The sequence below is a fragment of the Helicoverpa zea genome, chromosome 20 (genome assembly GCF_022581195.2).
Source record: "Helicoverpa zea isolate HzStark_Cry1AcR chromosome 20, ilHelZeax1.1, whole genome shotgun sequence".
Lineage (NCBI taxonomy): Eukaryota > Metazoa > Arthropoda > Insecta > Lepidoptera > Noctuidae > Helicoverpa > Helicoverpa zea.
In genome coordinates, this window is record NC_061471.1 from 3437024 (window position 1) to 3457586 (window position 20563).

The 20563-nt window shown below is 38.9% G+C and overlaps 1 pseudogene; it reads right to left on the bottom strand.

Moving 5' to 3' along the window:
• Positions 1-3678: 3678 nt before the first annotated feature.
• LOC124640101 overlaps positions 3679-20563 on the bottom strand; it is a 117840-nt pseudogene continuing 100955 nt past the window's right edge.

The window sequence follows — 20563 nt, forward strand, 5'->3', positions numbered from 1 at the left end:
AAGAAGATTAATGTTACTTATTTGTTACCGTTTACGAAATAATGTAGTCTTTTATGATCTATCCAGACATACACCTAACCATTTTTCTAATATGCAATCGTCAGCATGTCAGAAGAGGAATAAGCCTTTAGCCTAAGATAAAAGTCCGATAGGTCTAAATAGTTCAGCTAAAATTGAATTTCGGTGGAAACAGAAGACGTCCATAATACACAAATCATGAATAACCCACGAGCTCTTACAAGTTGAAGTAAGTTCAATCATGGGAATATTTCAGTGGCGGCTACATCAACTATTCGAGTGAACATCAACTGAACCAAATAACATATAATACAGGTCAGCTTTAAATAGTTTCGTTTCCCGCAATGTCATAGATCATAGAATCAAAGGATAGGTATGCTATGCACTCATGTGATAGGTATTATATTAAACTGAGCATGTTTTATATCAAAGCATCTTTATTTTAGCCTTTCTGCTGACAGTTACCTACTTAAGTATGAAGTTTGTCTATGTTTTTATAGATGTACAACATGGATCTGTATGTTTGTTACTCTTTCACGTCAAACATATGTACTACCACTAGACGGATTTTGTTGACAGGCAATAATCAGTACTTGTGTAAGAGTAACATATAAGTAGGGTTCTTTTTATCTATGTTAACATGTTATCTAGGAGCTCAGGTGAAACCGCGGGTATAAGCTGGTCCTGCTATTGTCCAAATAGTTATTGAGATTGATACGTTACTTCACATAACACATCTAGGGTGTTACCACAAATAGTTACATATCAGTTATATCGGCATAGCGGTTATAAAGGGCAAACAGCGATAGCTATTTGTGGATTCACAACACGAGCAGAGGAACATGATCTAAATATGTGCCAACTAGCTTCTACCAGTAGTTTCACTCGCTTCCAGAGGGACCTACTTCCCGCACTCAAACAATTCGTAGCCTATGTGTTATTTTAATGTATGCCTAATATTGCCTACGCCTAAAAAAGTCATTCAATATTTTTTGAGTGATAGAGGAACAAATATCAGTAGGTAGGTACTTAATTTTCGTTTTTCCTTTGATCACGTAGTTGGGTAGATATACATATACTTACTCAGTTGACTTACCTTAGTTCTGCGCCCAGCGGTGCGCGCTGGTGTAAAGTTAAAGTTTCCATAAGAAACCACACGTGAACATTATGTTAAGTGATCACGTATCGCTCAATGTGAACAGAAATGCCTCTTAGAATGTGAAAACGACCCCCCCCCCTCGCCTCGTTCCTTTCAATTGGCGGCCATTGTTAGCTTTGTATTGCTACTAAAATGTAAAGAGGTAAGGTTTTAACTGCTTACTTTCCTGACTCTGTTATCTGATTTTGCTGTTGATGTTTAAACGTATTTTCTAGAATTGCAAAAGTAAATAATCTTGTAAAAAGTTTTTTTAGTTGGTAGATGGTTATAGATTTTTTGAATTGGAACATTATAATAAGCAATGTATTCAAGTCATTAATTTTTATTTACTTTTCTACATCACAATATGCTATCATCTTCGAAACTATCTATGAAACTTATGCTCTATCGTTCCATTTTCTATTTATAGCGCTTTTTATTCAAAAGACACTTCAAAAGATATTACTTGACCCAGCAAACATTCGACACTGACGTCAAAGGGCAGCACAGTTGAAACTCTTTGTGGAAAGAGTTGAGGTCACCGCATATCTTACAATGAGGAATTTTCTACCTAAATGTAAAGCGATCTTAGTAGATTCAACAATGAATGCCGAATAATTTAAAAATAGAATCATTTTTAAATGGATCATCTTCACAATTAAATAAGTGAATGAATATTTACTGTTAACATATATTTTTTAAAATTCATATTTACGTACCTCAAATGATATTATTTTCATAAGAATGCAGGTAAAATATAAAATGAAATAATGAATACCTTTATTAATTACTAGCCGTTTTCCCGCGGTTTCACCCGCGTCCCGTGGTAACTACTGCCCGTACCGGGATAAAATATAGCCTATGTTACGCGTGGATAATGTAGCTTTCGAATGGTGAAAGAATTTTTAAAAACTGTCCAGTAGTTTTTGAGCCTATTCATTACAAACAAACAAAGTTTTCCTCTTTATAATATTGGTATAGAAGTATATATTGAATGAAATATTATAGAAATAATTATATCCAAAATCCTTTATCAGAAGTGAATACTGTGTATACTTACGTACTAGTAGAATTTTTTGTACAAAGATGTAAAAAATAATTGTATCTTTGAAAAAAAAAAACATGTAAGTAATAACGTGACGTATCTATAATTAGGCAGAACATAAGTGGTTTGTAGGTACATATTGAAATGTACCACATACATATATTCATGAAATATATTTTCATTCGGTAAACACACGTACCTACATCATTATCGTGGAACCGTACAAAAAACGCAAATAACAAACAATATACCATTATCTCACGTTTGCACATCGTTATTTCACCACATCAAAGAAATTGAAGTATTTGTGGTGATAACATCTTACTCATAAATAATAACGACTGCGACAATGTTATTTATTTTTCTACTACAAAACTAAAGGGCAGTTGGACTTTATTTTTGTTTTTTTTTAATTACTTTACCTTTGTTTTTTACTCATCAAATACCCCTTGTATTCCTAAACCTTAAAGGGTGTGTAAAAGCCGTCAATGTAATGCTAGTCTCTTATATCCAGGTATTGTAGAGAAACATTGTAATTTTGTTTTTGCGTATGTAAGTAGGTACCTAGAAACTTGTCGACAGAGGTACAGTACCTACAGTACATATTTTTATAACTAGTGCACATTTTTTCAAATTAAAGAACATCTACATGCACATACGTTAACAAAAGTTTCGCATTGGATCATCATCCTCCGAGCCTTTTTCCCAACTATGTTGGGGTCGGCTTCCAGTCTAACTGGATTCAGCTGAGTACCAGTGCTTTACAAGAAACGACTGCCTATCTGAATAGTTTCACATTGGATAAAATAATATTTATCCTGTTTAGTGTACTGACCTGCTAGGCGGTTAGGTCAGAAAAAACCATTTCAAGTAGGTACAATTTGTCGGTCCTATGTCTAATGTAAGTTTGTTGAAAAGGTATTGGCCGATGAAATTTATAGTCAGTGCATGAGTGTAGAACTTGTTCACTACTTACCTTTCGCACTGTGGAGTTTGAATCTCACATTAGAAAGCAAGTTACTTGCGTTATACATTGATACCATCTAATACAAAGACATGGGTAATTCAAGAGATTTTATTACACAAATAAAACAAAACATTTCAAATATACAAAAATATATTAAAACTTAAATTAATCATTTCATCATCATCGCTACTCAAATAATTACAAAAAACATAATACTGTCAGTTCAGCGAAATTGGTAAATAATTTGGTCTTTGTCTTTACGAAATGTGGCGCCATATAATTTATAACATTTATCAATAACATATTAATATTACTGTAATGTTTCGTGTTAGGTACTCTAGTTACGAACAAATTAAATATTTCTAGTTGTAGCAGTATAAAGGTGTACGCGCATTTATTCCAGCCAAATTTCTTTGCATGGAATCATATTAAACTGGGATTACTGGGAATCATCATTAAAAATTAAACTGGGATTACATCATAATAAAATAATAAAAATTTTAGTACTTTTTTATTTTATTATGATGTAATCCCAGTTTAATTTTAATTATTTTCTCATTAACTGATCTCAATAGTTTAAGATTTTTGTTCCGGCGGAGGGTAAGCCTGGTGTTCTGTAATACAGGATCAATCTACCACAGACACCAGTCTCTATAACCGATGAAACGTGTACTACCATATTCTTGTACTTGATGATGAGAAATAAATAAATGATTGATTGATTGATATATAAATCCTTGCTCTCTTGCCCGCTTCCAATCGCAATGACAAAATAAAATTCGTTGTGTCTGACAATGCTAATAACTGAAGTAAAGGAATTAGAAATGCATATTTGTTCGCGGCTGATTATTTTCGTTCGAGACTTATCATTGACTTCGATTTGTACAGCGCGTTCGGCTCGGATAAATGTGCGTACACCTTTGGACTCATCATACTGAAACAACATTTTTAGTCTTTTCTCAAAACAACATTAAGTATTATCTAACTATTTACATTAACGTATTACATATCATTCGCTCCAAAATTATATCACACGTTTGTCACGATATTTTGATCATTTATTTGTAACAAAAGTTAATTTGATTCAATTTAACTAATATTTTACAATGAACTTGTTCAGAAATGTTTAACACTAGGTACACTGCAAATATTAGGTAGGTACCGTTTTATTTATGCAGCAACTAGCTGCTTTCCGGTGTTTCACTCGAGTATACGCTTAAGGATTTTATTTGCTATCTACCGAAAGTTCTCTGGGGTCTTTTCTATCACCATTCAGCCATTTCAGCGAATATATTCAACGAACAAACACATCCGTATTTACATTTTTATTTACGATATAATTTCAAAATATTAAAAAACATCTTACTTCTATAATTAATTTATCTATACAGTCTGTACTACTAATACAATATGTACATTTACTCCCTGTTCCCACAAGTACGTACAAGTTACCTTACAGCTATGCGCGCGCGCACTACTAAGTGGGCGCCTCCTCTATGCGTTGTGCGCACGCGTCGGCGGCGCGGCTCGGCGTCCTGTTCAACAAGAAGTCCAGGTCGTGTGATATCTTGTTGAGCACTTTGTCTGTGGGTGTGTATGTGTGGGTAGTCGTAGGGGAGTGTGTGTTGACTAGCTGTGTGTGTGATTGGTTGTCGTCGTCACATTCCCGGTGGATGGACGGCAGCGAGCTGCTCCATGACAGCTGCGAGGAGCGCTTCTTGAGGCAGCTCTTGATTGGTCGAGCTGGTGCTGGTGCTGGTACCGACACATCAGGACTCGACTGTGAGCACATTGTGCAGCTTTCCTGGAGATGTACACAGTGCTGTAGATGGACAAACACAATTCGAACAGGAATATTGTTCCTTAATAGATGTGATGATTACCTTCGGCGTGTCACTACTGTCGCTGTATGGCTGCGCACGCGGCACTGGCGGTGACGCGGGCAGTACGCGCAGTTCCACACAAACGTGTGACACGTGCGACTGTGTGGGTGCACACACACTTGCACCACCTGATAAAAGTAAATATCAATATCATTCAATATATCATCAGATTTTCTTCTGCTGAGAAGAAGCTACATCTAATCACTGTCATTCTTTCAGTCACCCTACACAGAAAACTATCATTTGTACTATTTATACACTAACAATGTAGTGTCATACTATACTGCCTCTACAAAACCATCAACATACAAGAACACAAGAGTACCTACCGGTGGGTATGAGATCGCAGAGCGCGCGCGAGTCCACGGCACGCGGCGACAGCAGCGCCTGCTTGTACTCCACGCAGCGCACTATGTCCGCCACGCACGCGCCGCTTGACTCGCGCCTGCGGGTGAACGTATTCATCAAACCTAGTCCATGTTCATTAAAAACTAATTCCAGTAGTATAATGAAGTCGCATAGTACCTAACCTGTGCATTGTGCTGGCAGCCTCCAGCGGAGGCGCTCGCCAGTATGTGTTAGCTGGTGACACGTGGGATGAAGAGCACTCCACCTCACGTCCTTGCTTTATGTACACTATAAAACAGCAGATTACGGTAAAAGAAATAAAAGTGATAATGTGACGTCTATATCTAGGGACTGTATAAATACTTACAACTAAGCGAGGTGTCTCCCTCCGGTGACTCGTGCCACTCGTTGTGGGAGGAGTAACGTCCTGGCAGCACAGAGAGCAAGGCAAAGGGTGAGCGCGGCCAGTAGTGCGGCGCCCGCGCCACACACGGCGTTAGCAGCTGCGCCGAGCTGCAGTGGTGCACCGCCCCACAGTCGCGCTGTCAGCCAGCACAGCGTGCACACGCCTGCAATCAGATCACGTGAGTATAACAACACGCTTGGCAGTGTTGTCCAAAGTATGTATATGCCTCTACGTACCCGCCAGCAGGCCGACAGAGGGCGCGCGTGTAGCCGAGGCAGCCAGTTCAGCATGCAGGAGCAGTGGCTGCGCACACAGCGCTGCACAGCCCGCACACCAGCACGCTGCGCATACCCATCCCAGCGGCCCGGGACACGCCGACTAATGACAAGTAAATAGTCTGAGTTTTTATCGCACACCATCTAATTACTATTCAAATTAGCATGTTATCGCTCATATACCTGCCGCGTGTCGCACTCCAGGAGAGCCAACACAGCTGCGGAATGAGTGGCAGCAGTAGCGGCTTTGAGCAGTATGGGCAGCCTGGCCTTGCTACCAGCCACCAGACTGAGGAGCTGCAGTAATGCCGCAACAAGACACATTGCACCTCCCAGGCTCACTGTGACTTTCACTATTCCTCGAAGATCTTTTTCTGAGTCTGTCTGAGGAAGCATTATTATGTGGTCATTGAATGACTCGTTTTGAATCCAATGGATGGTGTTTAGGCTCCGTACTCACGAGTGTCTCCCTGTCGACAGTGAAGAGTGCGATGGTGGCGAGGCCCCGGCAGCGGCACGCGACGTGCGTGTGTTCAGGCACGCGCACCTCGCACGCCTGCATGCTCCACACGCGTGGTGACGATCGCGACCGAACGCCGCATGCTAGCTGAGACGCTAACAGGGAACAGACATATTACGGCTATCACCTACGTTGAAGAACCCCTCTTGTACTATTTGAATGGGATTATGGTTTTGCTCACCAATAGCACTGTAGTTTTTGGAATGCGCGAACAGCAGTGTCACAGTATGAGGAAGCGAAGCGTCGACTCCCGCGCCACTCACTGATACTTGCACTTGTTGCGATGCTACCGTGTACTCTGTCGCTCGGCCAGACCTGGAAGAGGTGCTGCTACAACCACCGAGATGGAAGAAAATAAAAAATGTATAAAATTAAAAAAAATATAAACATAATAAAAATAAAATCAAACAATAACTGGATGAATGAAACCCTTACTTGTACTCTACGTATCTTCTCAAGGACGGTAACCTTGCTCCTAGGTTATGGTAAAGCACGGTCACTACGGAAGCGTTTCCAGAGGCTGCCGCCAGCTCAACTCCTGCTGACGTCACGACCCACTCCTCACTTCTAACTGGAGCTGGCTGCAGCTCAAAGTGTGCCGCGTTGTCGTCATGTACGGATTTAGTTTTGACTGTGAACTCTTGGTAGCGCTTGTCTAAGTCACTTCTCATGCCAGCTGTATCTACCACAGCTTTTTGGAGATCGAAGATTTTCTAAAAAAATATTCATTGCAGTGAAATTTCCTTCTCTTCTTAAATCCTGAATCTTACATTTCTAACCAAGTCAAAGAAAAACAAACCTCTTCATCCAAAAAAGCATCGGGGTGTTTGAGCAAGGTGTCGTAGATGTTGAGCAGATGTTCGGCGCTGTGGTACCGGTCGGCAGGTTGAGCTGCAGTCGACAGGAGGTACTGCAGCATGTGAGATGCATGTGTGAGGGGAGGCTGGCCCTCACCCGGGTGTGTGGGTAGAGACCGCAGCACGGAGCCATACTGCCGCGACACGTGCGATACCGCTCCCCAGGAGTACCCCAATGATATCAGGGTAAACTGTTCATAAATATCCCTCAGCGATTCAGCAACACAGCCGGAGAAGTCTGGCAGCATCCACTTAACACCTTGCTGACCCGTCTTTGGTTCACAAAACCTAAGTGAAATTTATAACAACATCAAATAAATACAAGTACATAATTCCAAAAACGTATCTTCCAATGCCAAACCAATGGCTATCCGAGTTGATAGATATCATAGTATACCTGGTAGTCTCCCCGCTATGGCCCGGCGGACAGGAGGCAGTCGCATGTGCACCAGGAGCAGTCTTCGGCCAGCGTAGACCGTGGGAGGCGTCACTCTCACACGCTACGTCATCAGCTCCTAGGGCCCACATGGTCACACCTTTAGCGTTGGTGCCGGCCACTGATGATACTTGACATCGAAACTCGCTGGATTTCTATGCAAACAGTAAACTGTGATTTAAAAACTAAACTTTTACATATTTTGGGAGAATGGCGAGTAGTCACAAGAAGTTCACATTTGTTTCTTAATAAGAGGACGTACTTGCACATTGTAAAGTTTGAGAACGCTTCCCGCAGGGTACAGATCCTCCCAGACCTCTTTCCCAGGTACCATCGGCAGTAGCGTCCTCTCCCTCGCCCAACTGAACCCGAGCACGCCGTGTACCCGGCCAGCTCCCGCCAGACACGTGATACTCACATTATCACCCTATGGAAATTCAAATTGGTTAAATCTCTTTGTTATATATTTTTTTAAAGAACCAACTTCCAAGAAGCTAATCTAACTCACTTTATGGACAGTTATCGTAGAAGGTACAAGTCGTATATCAGGCGGTCTCAACACCGTCAGTCTCAACGCTCTACAGCGTCTCCTGCCAGCGTCGTCTGCTGCACAGGACCACTTGCCACCGTCAAGTCGTTTTGCTTCTGATACGCCCAACACAGACATGCGACGACCTAGTGCATCTTCTGAAACTGTGCGCGTCCAAATATCTCTGAAAAATTTCTTATACTATAGATCTTAAATTTATATTTTTTTATTCACCTACGTTTTATCTGGCCTTAACTTCCAAACAGCAATTCACTTCTTTAAACAGTTTAAAATAACTCCAGCAGAAAGCGAGAGCGTTTGAAACTTTTCGATTAATCGTTGCGGTTAAATAACAGCCCTCTGTTAATTGGACGGGTGCCTGTTAGGTGCCTTTACTACAGAAGCTCGTTAACTCGTCGAGGCTCCAGACTGTTAGTATTCGTGCAGAATTTCTGCTTGCGTTGTACGTTTAAAAAAAATACATGAAACATTTTACATTCCGACGAGGTAAAATTCAGAGAGATACATACAGTTTTATATTTCAGAATTTGTAGACGAAAAACTTAAGTAAACCGAAATTTCTACTTACCTCGTTGTGCCATTAAAATTGATCTTGACACCGTCTTTGTACCACGTGAAGGCAATGTTGGGAGATCCGTACGCCATACATGTCAGTATGAACTCTGAGCCTTCCCATAGTTCTGGTCGCTGGTTCACTACCAAAGTCTGCAAGTTATTAAAGTACAATGTACAGGCTTGCTCTTTTCCTCAGTTTCTAGTTAGTCCCTTACGCCGAACTATTAAACAGTTCAATTAAGAAAACACTACGAGGAATAGGTTCAGTGCACGTTTACCAAAACACAATATTGAAGAGTGTAATGTCACATAGGATTTATTATATTGCAGTCTACAATGGCATTAGGTCTCTAACAATGCGCGTAATACGCAGAGTGTTGAGCCAGGTTAACGAGTGCTACCTGGCGGCGTGTGTGCTGGACCCGCGCCAGATCGCGATAAACGCTGCGTTGTTTCATGTAATTAAATGAACGATAGAGGGGGATTTGCCGTAACGAAGTAAAAATGTTGATTGTGTTCAAACTAACTGTCCGTCATACATAAGTCATTTTACTAACAACATTGTGTATATATAGTGTACATGCATAAGTGTGTTGGACAAACATAACTTTTCTGCTCTTGCTGCCTTCATAACAAAATTGAGAGGAGAAAACCGTTTATTGTTCAATGGGCTAATTTATTCGTGTCTCATCTAATTATACCTAAGCATTCTAAGCAATATTTCCCGCTTCTCTGATGTTTTTAAGGCTGAATATGTTAGACCATGTCTAAAAAATACATATTCGTTCTATAGTCGTAAACTCACGTGCAAGCTAAGCGCGGGTTGCATTTCCACGTGGTGTGCAGTGGGCAGGATGCGCAGCGCGTGCGCACGGCTGCGCGAGGCGGCGAGGCGCGCCAGGGCCGCACGCAGGGCCCCCGCCTCGCGCCGTGCGCCCCACACACGCACCCGGGCCGTGCGCGCCCCACCCGCCGCCTCTGAACTGTGATAGAGTTACCTATATGGCACTATACATACCAATACACAATACGCAGCAATAGAAATTGAAAGGTAAATGTCTCAATATCGGCAATTTACAGTCGTGTTTGTACAAGTGGATTCGAGACAAGATAGGTATGACATCTTCAAGCTCTCTGAAGGCCCATTATCAATTATATCAGTCTTTTAAGTACTTAGCGTCTCTCTAGCACAGTTAGGACAAAAATGAAATAGTAAAGTAGCTCTTACCTAATATTAAGAATTTCTATTTCATCCTCCAGCGTTATATTGGATGCTTTTAGATACGTTGTTAACTGAAAGTATAAAACATATTAAAAAATTGTTTCTTATACACGAAAAATTCTCCAGTTACATTAAAGTCTGAAATACCTCTTTAACAATTTCTTGTGATATGTTTTCAACTTGGCCCACTACCTGCAGTCCAGTTTCGAATTTAGCTGAAGCTGTGTAAAAACGTGATTAAATTATTAACGTCACTTTTTCATCGCAAACAATACAAGACAAACAACAAAATAAATGTACTTATATGAAATATGTAAAAATGTATGTACTTACCAAAGTCCGTATCTTTTGGGTTGCAGTCACATGCAGTGCCATCTTTGCAAACCTCTGCACATTCTTCTATGCCGCATTCTAGACCAACATAATTATTTTCAATGACTACTACTTAACATTAGGTATTTACTAGTTATTAGTAAAACATTAGTCATATTATCAACATATTCTATAGGTAACTAGAAACATACGAATATACGGTAATCTCAAAAATCATGCAACCATTGTTTTTATTGCGAGAATTAGGGGTTGGTAAAATATAAACTTGAAGCCGTTGTAGTGGAGAGAGCACACTATACAAATTATTTATCGGCCGATAATTTGATCGGGCCCATGAATCGGTATTTACAACAATCAATTAGTATCTGCTCGATGAATAAGCTTGACTGGATTCATGATTACTTTCAAAATAAACTTCAACCAAGTCTGCAGTGAGTTTAGGGGCTCTAATAGCTAGGAATGGTAATGTAAGTAATGATAATTGTGATAACAAAGAACATCTCACCAGGTGGCGCTAGTTGCGCCTCGCACAGATCGCCCGTGTACCCCGGCGCGCAGATACAGCTCACTGCGGCTGGACCCATCTGTCTGTAGGCAATACACTTCTGTTATTATTGACGTTTTTTTGAGAAATATTTAGTTTAAAAAAGAAGTTCAGATAGGCAATCGCTCTGTATAGGCACTGGTACCAAGCTGCACCCAGTCTAGAAGCCGATACCAACATAGTTGGGAAAACGCCAGGCAGAGAAAATTACTCTAAAATATACATATGCTTAAAGTTGATAAATTATGTTAAGTTATTATCTCAACTCGTCATCATCTACGTAGTCTTTTTTACAGAGTTTAATTAGATGAAGATTGAAATTGAGTACCAATGTTTTTTCGTGTCTTATACTGCTATTTATTTAGAACAGAACAAATGACAAGAGCTGCTTCTAAAACAGTCGCATGCCCCTGAAAGATCTCATTATATAACAAAACAACGTTAACTTTAGGCTATGGCGATGTTCTTTTGTCTTCACCCGTTTTTGCTATAAGACAAACATCCAACGAAATACAGGATACAGGAGGAATACAGGAAGGAAAGCAAAAAGGGGAATTGTTTCAAACGCTAAATGGGACCCTTACATGCAGATGGGACTTCGTCTCTGCGAATAAAAACCAGGACTATATACCTATAGATATTTTTCATATGATAAGATGTTAGAAATTCTCTTAGGTATGAATATTATACTACTTATATTTGTATTTACTTGTTAGTAGGTAAGTAACATTATGGCGAGATTTCACTATTTTTTTTTGTTTACTGCTAATATAGTGAGTGTTCAAGCACAAAGGTTGCAATTTCGCGGATTGTTTTTTAAATGTTCGCTCGCAATTTCCAGCTGTTTACTTGGCCGGGACACCAGAAGAAACTTTTTTGTGCATCACAGCCAAAAATATAATTTATTTCCCAAGAAGCCACTTCGAAGTAAAAAACTACTGTCAGAAAACGATGGATAAATCCTATATGCAATAAATAACTAAACAGAAATAATATATCACACAAGTTAAATAACTCCTTACCTGCAGGTGCCGCCGTTCTTGCACAAGTTGGTGCTGGGGCAGCGCGGGCCCACGCCGCAGTCCGCGCCCGAGTAGCCCTCGAAGCACGAGCAGAAGAACTCCCTGCGAGACACAAATAATATTACGGAAGTTTATTTGTTTGTTTGTTTATTTTGCTGTCACTTTGAAAGCGGCTCAATTGAATCAGATAAAATTTGGACACACAGAGACATCGGGTATCAGAAAAAGATCCGCGGCAAAACTTTATCGTATACATAGAAACTTAGCGTAACTCAGCCGTAAGCTACTATTCAACGCGGATGAACTCGTGCATAATCTCGTAAACAGGAATATTTTTTGTGGGAAATCCCCCGCGGACATGTTTGCCCGTAAATATCAAGTGTTCGTAAAACATTAATGACGTTCACTGTATTTTGCCAGCGAGTGTATCAAGCGAATCATCGACTATATAAAATGCGTTTTGTTTTTGCTCGCATAAATTACACGCCCTATCGGCTTCGTGAACAGAATTTCTAGTAAAAATATGCGTATTAACACACATATTTTTTCTGAGTTACATTACTGTGAAAACTGCGTCATTAGCAAAAGTATGTTTTGAATAATGTATTGTTTAATTAAAATGCCTCATATAAAGGTACACTTTTTCAAATCGGCTCAGTAATTCTTTAAACAAAGAAACAAAAACTAATTTCCCATTTATTATAATACAGGTAAGTTGAGAAGAATAAAGATTAGCATAGATAGATTAAAAAAAAATCTTACTGGTAATCTTGTCGCGCGTAGCAGTGTCCGAGCAGCCTGCACTCGATGGCGCTGCATGACGTGGGTCCGGGCGGGCGCGTCGGCGCGCGCACCTCGTACGTCACGTTGAACCCGTACACCGCCAGCAGGCCCAGCGCCCGCAGCTGCGTGCCCTCCACTCGGTTCAGGTTCAGCTCCACCACCAGCACTGGACTCTGCACCTGGAAACAAGTGGACTTATAATCTACTGCTACGATTTAGTTCAGTAGGTAACAAGATTTAGCGTATCAGCTGAGTAGATTAGAAAAAAAATAGAGGCGAGCTTCTGAATTACGAACTTTTACGTCCATAAATATTATCCGATAACTTTAATGGGATCAGCTAAATTCTTATGAGCTTACAAGAATTAAATAAAGAAATTCGAATGAAATGAAGAGGAGTATTTCAAAAACGTCTGTCATTTGTCGCGACATTTTTTTAAGATCAGCCGTTTCCCAGTGACGTTTACAAGGGGAACTGGAACTACGAACTATATTTTATACGATATTGGATTTGGCAACTTTCCAGACGGGTAAAATTATATTTTTTCTCTTTTGCACTTGTAAGCATTGTCGGTGAAATAATGAGACTGGAACATCACGGGAATAATGCACAACGCAAGTTTGTAAAAGGAAAAAAATATATATTCTTTCTCATTAATATCAGCATCTGCCTAGCCTTTTTTCAACTATATGTTGAGGTCAGGTACATAGGAATATCCATCAAAAATACATACAATAAAGTAATCATGTTAATTACTAAGCTGTATGCAAACGGATTGCAGTATAATCTGCATTCGCCTGCAGCGAGTGAGAACTGCAGGCTATAACAATAAGCGCTGAGCTGCATCAGAGGTTGAATTGCCTTGGTTGCCTTGTGCTTGATAGTGGGATTTACGTATGAGGTAATAAGATAACATGTGTGATTTACAATGAGTCCTATTTGCTAGTCTTTCCTACTTATATAAGTTCAGAGTTACATCGCCCAGTTTAAGTTGAACTTACTCTAATTCCTTTCTTTTCAACGTTAAGAATATAATTCTTAATGAAAAGTAGGTTAATTGGAATAAATGCAAATGGTCATAAAATTATGAGTCTTCATAATTGTCATAACGGCCATAACCCATTATTTTTATCATTGCACACAATTTAAGTGATATTTCCCACGGGCTTAAATTTACATTTAAATTGCAGAAGTTGGTGTTGAAATTTTCGCATTTTATTTGAGTGCAATAAAAGTCACTTATTTTGGGGATGAGTTTTATAAACGAGTGTGCTACAATATTCACAAGTTCTTGCAGTGAACCATTTTCACAGCTATACATACATTATATACATTCATAAGCATTTATATTGCAAAGTTGATAGTCTTTTATTACCTGTTTTCATTTTAAACTACTCAACTTAAACCCGAATAAAAATATGTTGTAGGTATTATGGGTTCATTTTGCAAAATTGAAACATCTGACCGACATTGAAATTAGTGAATCTAGCAGATATAATATTTGCTTTACTATTAAAACAAATAAATATTGAAGTGTGAAGAACAAACCCTAAACCAGTAAAAACTTCATGTTGCTTATCTAATCCTACTCACAAACTGGAATAAAGGTCACAAGTCTTTATGACCTCAAACGTTGTATTTATCTTAATAATCCGCGGTAATCAGCTCCATTTAACAGAAGGGGAAGGAAGTACAAATAGTCTGCGGTCTTGTTGTGGTCAGCTTGATAAATCATACCATAACAGTAGCACAAGTAGAGCAAAACCTTTGTTTGGAAAATTCCAACTCAAAATCGGCTTATCTGTGCCCGAAACCATAACGCTTCCGAGCTTCAATGAGATTACAATGATAAGATTATAAAGTTCCTTAAAACTTTTAATGGTAATCTTCTATGCAAGTTTACATAACTGATTATGTAGGAAGACAGAAATAAACTGATTATAATTTTAGTGCAAGAATTAATAGTATATCGCAGTTCCTAAAACGTTGTCCTTTTATTTTTCTTTCTATATTTTCCTTCAATAAAAACAATAATTCATTATTAGAAATACATAAAGCAAACATCATTCGCTTCATTTATTACGATTCTACCTTCTTCTTATCAAGGTAATTACTTATACTTCGTTCATCACATTTCCGACGCTCTCACGTAGGTAAATAAATAAATATATTCTTTGTTTATTTGATACCAATCAATTTGGTGGCAAAATTATCTGACCTGGTTTCGCTTAGAGCATGTCACTAACAGGAACCACTGCGAGGTTAAGTCTCTACGTGAAAAGGTTCTATTTACACGGTGGGTAGCAACTCAACAAAAAGTGATATTACAACACACGCATAAACTTGCATATTGTCAAAGAAGAAAGTAAGGTAATATCGTAAGGGGGCTCCGGTTGGTTTAATTCTGTAAGGGTTTTCTCTTGTTTATTGTTTTTCTAACCGTACTTGTTTTGTGTTGATTGATTGGCTAATTTAATATAGGTTGGCTCAGTAAGTGTTATATTGGATGAGCAATATGAGCTTACGATTTTTCATGTATGATAAACCAACTTATCTTTGTCATGTGGTATTTGTGCTTATTTAAGTGAGTATACTGAAGGCAAACACACAAGTGAGTAAGCTCGTAAAGTTTATCTGTATTCTTTATCGTGCCAGCAATAAATCCTTCTTTTACCGCTAGATACGAGTACACTCGTTCGGTTACAAATTGGCATTATTTCTGTCTGAACCGACGCTTTTTCGACTAAAAACCAAATTATTCTCTGACGAACAGCCTCAATGCAGCAATCAAAGATATGACATATCTGCAACTGTGACGTCACACAGGATAGATGGTTGACAAACAGCATCCGTTGATGTGTGTCTGCCTAGAGCATTTAGACAACCGGAGATGCTATCAAAGTACCTACGACTCCAAAGGTCATACTCGTATGTGCGTCAAATTCATGCTTCAAGTTCATGCATGTGTTTGTCAATTTTGTCGTGTATGTGCATAACGGAGTAATAAAAAAAATGAATATGAGTTTTACTATTAAAAAAAAAAAACATAACCATAAAATGATACAGTTTGTTTGTAATGGCGCCTCCTTTTAAGCAGATAATGCCTGTGTTAGAACTATTTGATATATTGTCCGGCATCCCACTTGTAAATTGGCAGACCTTTTGGTACACAGATTTGTGCTCATGGACAGTCCGGTAAGTCTAATGATCTAAGGTGTCCGCCAATCGCTCAGTAGAGCGACTGCACTTGATTGGACATTCAAACGTTGCGGACATATTTCAAAGTGAAATATGTTTGTCTGGTCCGTCCGTGGTCCGTCATACGAATGAGTTCGGGCTTTGAATGTCTTTAGCTTTGTAGATATGGTTGTAGTAACTTGGCGAGTGTTCAAAGCTCTAATCAGATATTGGCTCTAGCTAATATCCACTCACATCGCCTATTTTTGTTTTCTTATGTCTATTCACCATCCATGTTGTTAATTAGTATGAATAGATAAATTATCTTGTAGCCAATACAGCCTGCCATTTATTTTCTTGTAAATTAAAGCAAGACTATTGAAATAAGGCAGGTATCTATTTATGAAAAAAATAACTTTTTGGTTTGCAGATTTTAAACCTGACCTTGCTGCCTATTTACTGCACGAGGGCCAAAGTCAAAGTCAAAGTCAAAGTAAAATCATTTATTTCATTTAGGCCTTTACAAGCACTTATGAACGTCAAAATTATAACTAAGTTTGATTCTAGTTGCCCATTCCAAAAGTAGCTTCCTATGGAGAAGAACGGGCAAGAAACTCCATGGTTACTCTTTTTAAAAATAATATTATAGTATTACAATTTGTATGTATTGATACATACAGTAAAAGCATGCGAAGATCATGTAGAATCGCAAAGACAAATGAGGATAAAGTGACAATTAAAATGCTACATGGTGTTCACATTTACAAATTGGTTTATATTTTGGTACAAAGTTACAAACAAATAATCAAAAGATGAATACAATTTTATTTGCTGGTGTAATTTTAATTTGTTAATTAATTAGATATTGTCAGTATGTCCTATGGAGCAGGACCAGCATGTTTCCAAGCATTTTTATCTTGAATGTAATCTTCTAATTTATAATATGCTTGCTTACAAAGTGTGGCTTTTATATGAGTTTTAAACCGCATGTCATTTAGTTCCAGAATGTTGTCTGGTATTTTATTATAACATTTGACACAATATCCCATGAAATTAATTTTTTTAAACAGTTCCCTAAGAGATTGACGACTACGTAAGTTGTACATAGCTCTGACAGCTCGCTTTTGCAAGATAAATATGCATTCAATGTCAGCAGCTCGTCCCCACAGCAGAATGCCGTACGACATGATGCTGTGGAAGTAACTAAAATATACCAGTCTAGCTGTTTCTACGTCCGCTAGCTGCCTCATCTTTCTGATAGCATAGGCGGCCGAGCTAAGACGACCCGCAAGAGATGTAATGTGGAGTCCCCACTGTAGTTTTTTGTCAAGAGTGATTCCCAGGAAAACTGTTTGATTTATAAATTCTAGTTTTTCACTATTAAGTATAATGTCACATTCACTACTTTTTACATTTGGCAATGAAAATCGAATGCATTTTGTTTTTTTTTCATTAAGAGCCAAGTTATTTGCGTTGAACCAATTTTGAACCTGGAGAATGGAATTGTTTACGTCGTCTAAGGTACGTCTACGTCGATCAATATTAAAAATAAGAGAAGTGTCATCGGCAAACAACACCATTTTAGGTTGATTATCAAATAAGTAGGGCAAATCATTTATGTAAACTAAACAGAGGAACGGACCTAATATAGAACCTTGTGGTACGCCCATTGCCATCACTGAACCTCGTGAATTTACGCCGTTTACTTGAACTTTAAGTTGCCGACCATTTAGATATGATTTTAACAGCTGGAGAGAAGTATCTCTTATTCCGTAATGCTCTAGCTTTCGCAAAAGCGTTTCGTGATTTACACAGTCAAACGCTTTTGAGAGATCGCAGAAGATTCCAATAGAGTCTTCAGCTTCCTCCCAAGCCTTAAAGATGTGCTTGATCAAAGTTACACCAGCATCGGTTGTACAGCGACCTTTAGTGAAACCGTATTGTTCTTTTTGAAAGATGGAGTTTTTATTGAAATGGCGCAACATCTGTTCAAGCATCAACTTTTCAAATACCTTGCTGAGAACCGGTAAGACAGAAACTTACAGAAACAGAAGACTTAAACGTGTTACTACACAACAGAGTTACTAACTGCGCATTATGTTGGAGAACTTAAGCAGCTTTCAGAATATTAATACCGGAATCCCGCAGCACGTTTATACACCATAATCATATCAGACCCCAGAATGTATAATAATATGCAAATTATGCTTGTCTTTGATCCATTAACTAGAAATTTAGGTTTCCAAGCACAAGTTATAAACAGATGCCTTCAATAAAAATATAAATTGTAACACTATAGCTAATTATTTTTTCTGAACCTGTTATGCGTAACATACCACGTAAGCATTAAATTACTTTTGTTCGGAGGGTACTTTCAGCAATTCCTTGGAGTGCTATATTTTTGTGACATACATAATATAATCGATTTGTATTCAGTCGGATAGATATTCAAATGTGCGCGTAGCTAAGTTACATCGTGCTACAATATTACGCGCTACGCCACATATTGCTACGAAAGGCATCGTTCAGACCAAACGTATTGTCGGCCGCTGACTGTGAGCGCGCGTTACGCAGTTTATTGCTTTTCCATATATATTGAAATTGTCGTTCACACCGAACCGACTATACGCTATTACGTCGTCTGTTGTCGCTGACTCTCAGTGGCCGATTATTTAACTACGCGACTATGCACGGCGGACGCGGATTGGCTACGCGGACGCAGTTGCCGAATAGCGCTGCTACGCCGCGCCCGCACCGCCGCGCGCCTCGGCCGCAATACACTCGAGAAACAAACTTCAATGAGGACAGACGTGACACGTGACACCTCGCGATGTTCGACACCGAAAAGTTTATTGCAGAAGTACATTCTAGAGAATGTATTTGGAATGCGAATTCAGAAGAATTTAGTGATAGAAACTTACGAAGATGCGCTTGGGAAGACATAGCATCTGTTATGTATGAAGATTGGGGGTTCAAATACTGAGCTCTTTTATGTGTAGAATAGTCAGCCGCTCAGCGTACGCATCTAGTGTGAACCTACACGAGCTTATTCTTTTGTTCACACATGAAGCGCATCGTACGCTATAGCTTATTGTCGGCTTGGTGAGTACGCGTACTGCAGATTGAGTCGACGTTCACACTGGGGCAGACAGTGAGTATACTCACAGTCAGCGGCGGACAATACGTTTGGTGTGAACAATCCCAAATGCTACGAGTGCTACGAGTGCTACGCACACGTCTGTAGTAAAGTCCGGAGTTTAAGGTGGGGTTTATCGTTTTGTGTATTAGCGCGCTATTATAAGTAAACAGCTGTAGTGTCGAGTGTTACCGACAGACAAACAGACCGCGCCTCGCGATCTATAATCTAAATGTCAAAACAGTAATATCGAGTGCACTACGCGAGATGAGAACAGGGATCGAGTCGCAAACGATTATCGAATGACAAAGAAAGAAGCGCTGTAATTGGCATGTTAATTCATTGGTCGATTTTGTGCGGTATTGCTTGATTGAAAAAACGATCGCAATTAAATTCAATTATTAAAAAAACTTCAATTAGTATACGTAGTTTTAAAGTGAGTCGGTAAAATACAGATAAACTAGAGAAAACTAGAACTTTCATTTACATTTATAACAAGTCAGACTTTAAAGTATTTAAATATCTGAATTGAGTATTCTGAACTTAAACGACCGCTGTCCTAATTACTGAGTTTAATTAGAATTTTCTAAAGTTAATTTATCAGGCAGTAGGCATAGACAAATTCCTAAAATGAAAGGGCTTTCGCTAAATGGAAACTTGATGAAACTTGGAATAATATAAAGGTTAGCTAAATATTATTCGTAAGACATTGTTATTATCCAGTTCACTGAAAACTACGTGGGTAGGTCTCATTCTACAGTCATAGTATCTTTGTTGTTCATGTTATAACAAAACAGTGTCTAGAGAATGTTCTAAGTAGTACACAAAGTACCTACTTTTCTGTATGAACCTGAAAGCTAGTATGAACAACAAAACAATGTCTGGAGAATGTTCTAATACTCAAAGTCTGTATGAAACCGAAAGCTAGTATGAACAATTATTTATAACAAGCTGTTGGCCACAGTTTCGTCTGCCCTCTGAGCGAATAATTTCACTCTCCCGGATAAAGAGAAGCCTATACATAGGTATTGTGTTATATATTATGTCAATTGTGATGTTTGTATAAGCTACTTTCTGTAATGTTTTATTAAAATATTTGCTCTTGATAATGAAATGTTGTTTGTGAAACAAGCAAACTTTAGCAGTAAAAAATCTTCTCTTTTGAATACACCTCACCTCACTTACCCAGTTTATTTCTGAATAGTTACAGAACTTCAACAACGCAAACGTCCATAACAAAAAATAAGTACATCTGTCGAGTAGACATTCAGCAAAGCAAATTATTAATGTGAATGAAACTGGGAGCTGACTGCGGAGCAATACGGAAATCCAATCTGTTCCCAGGTTC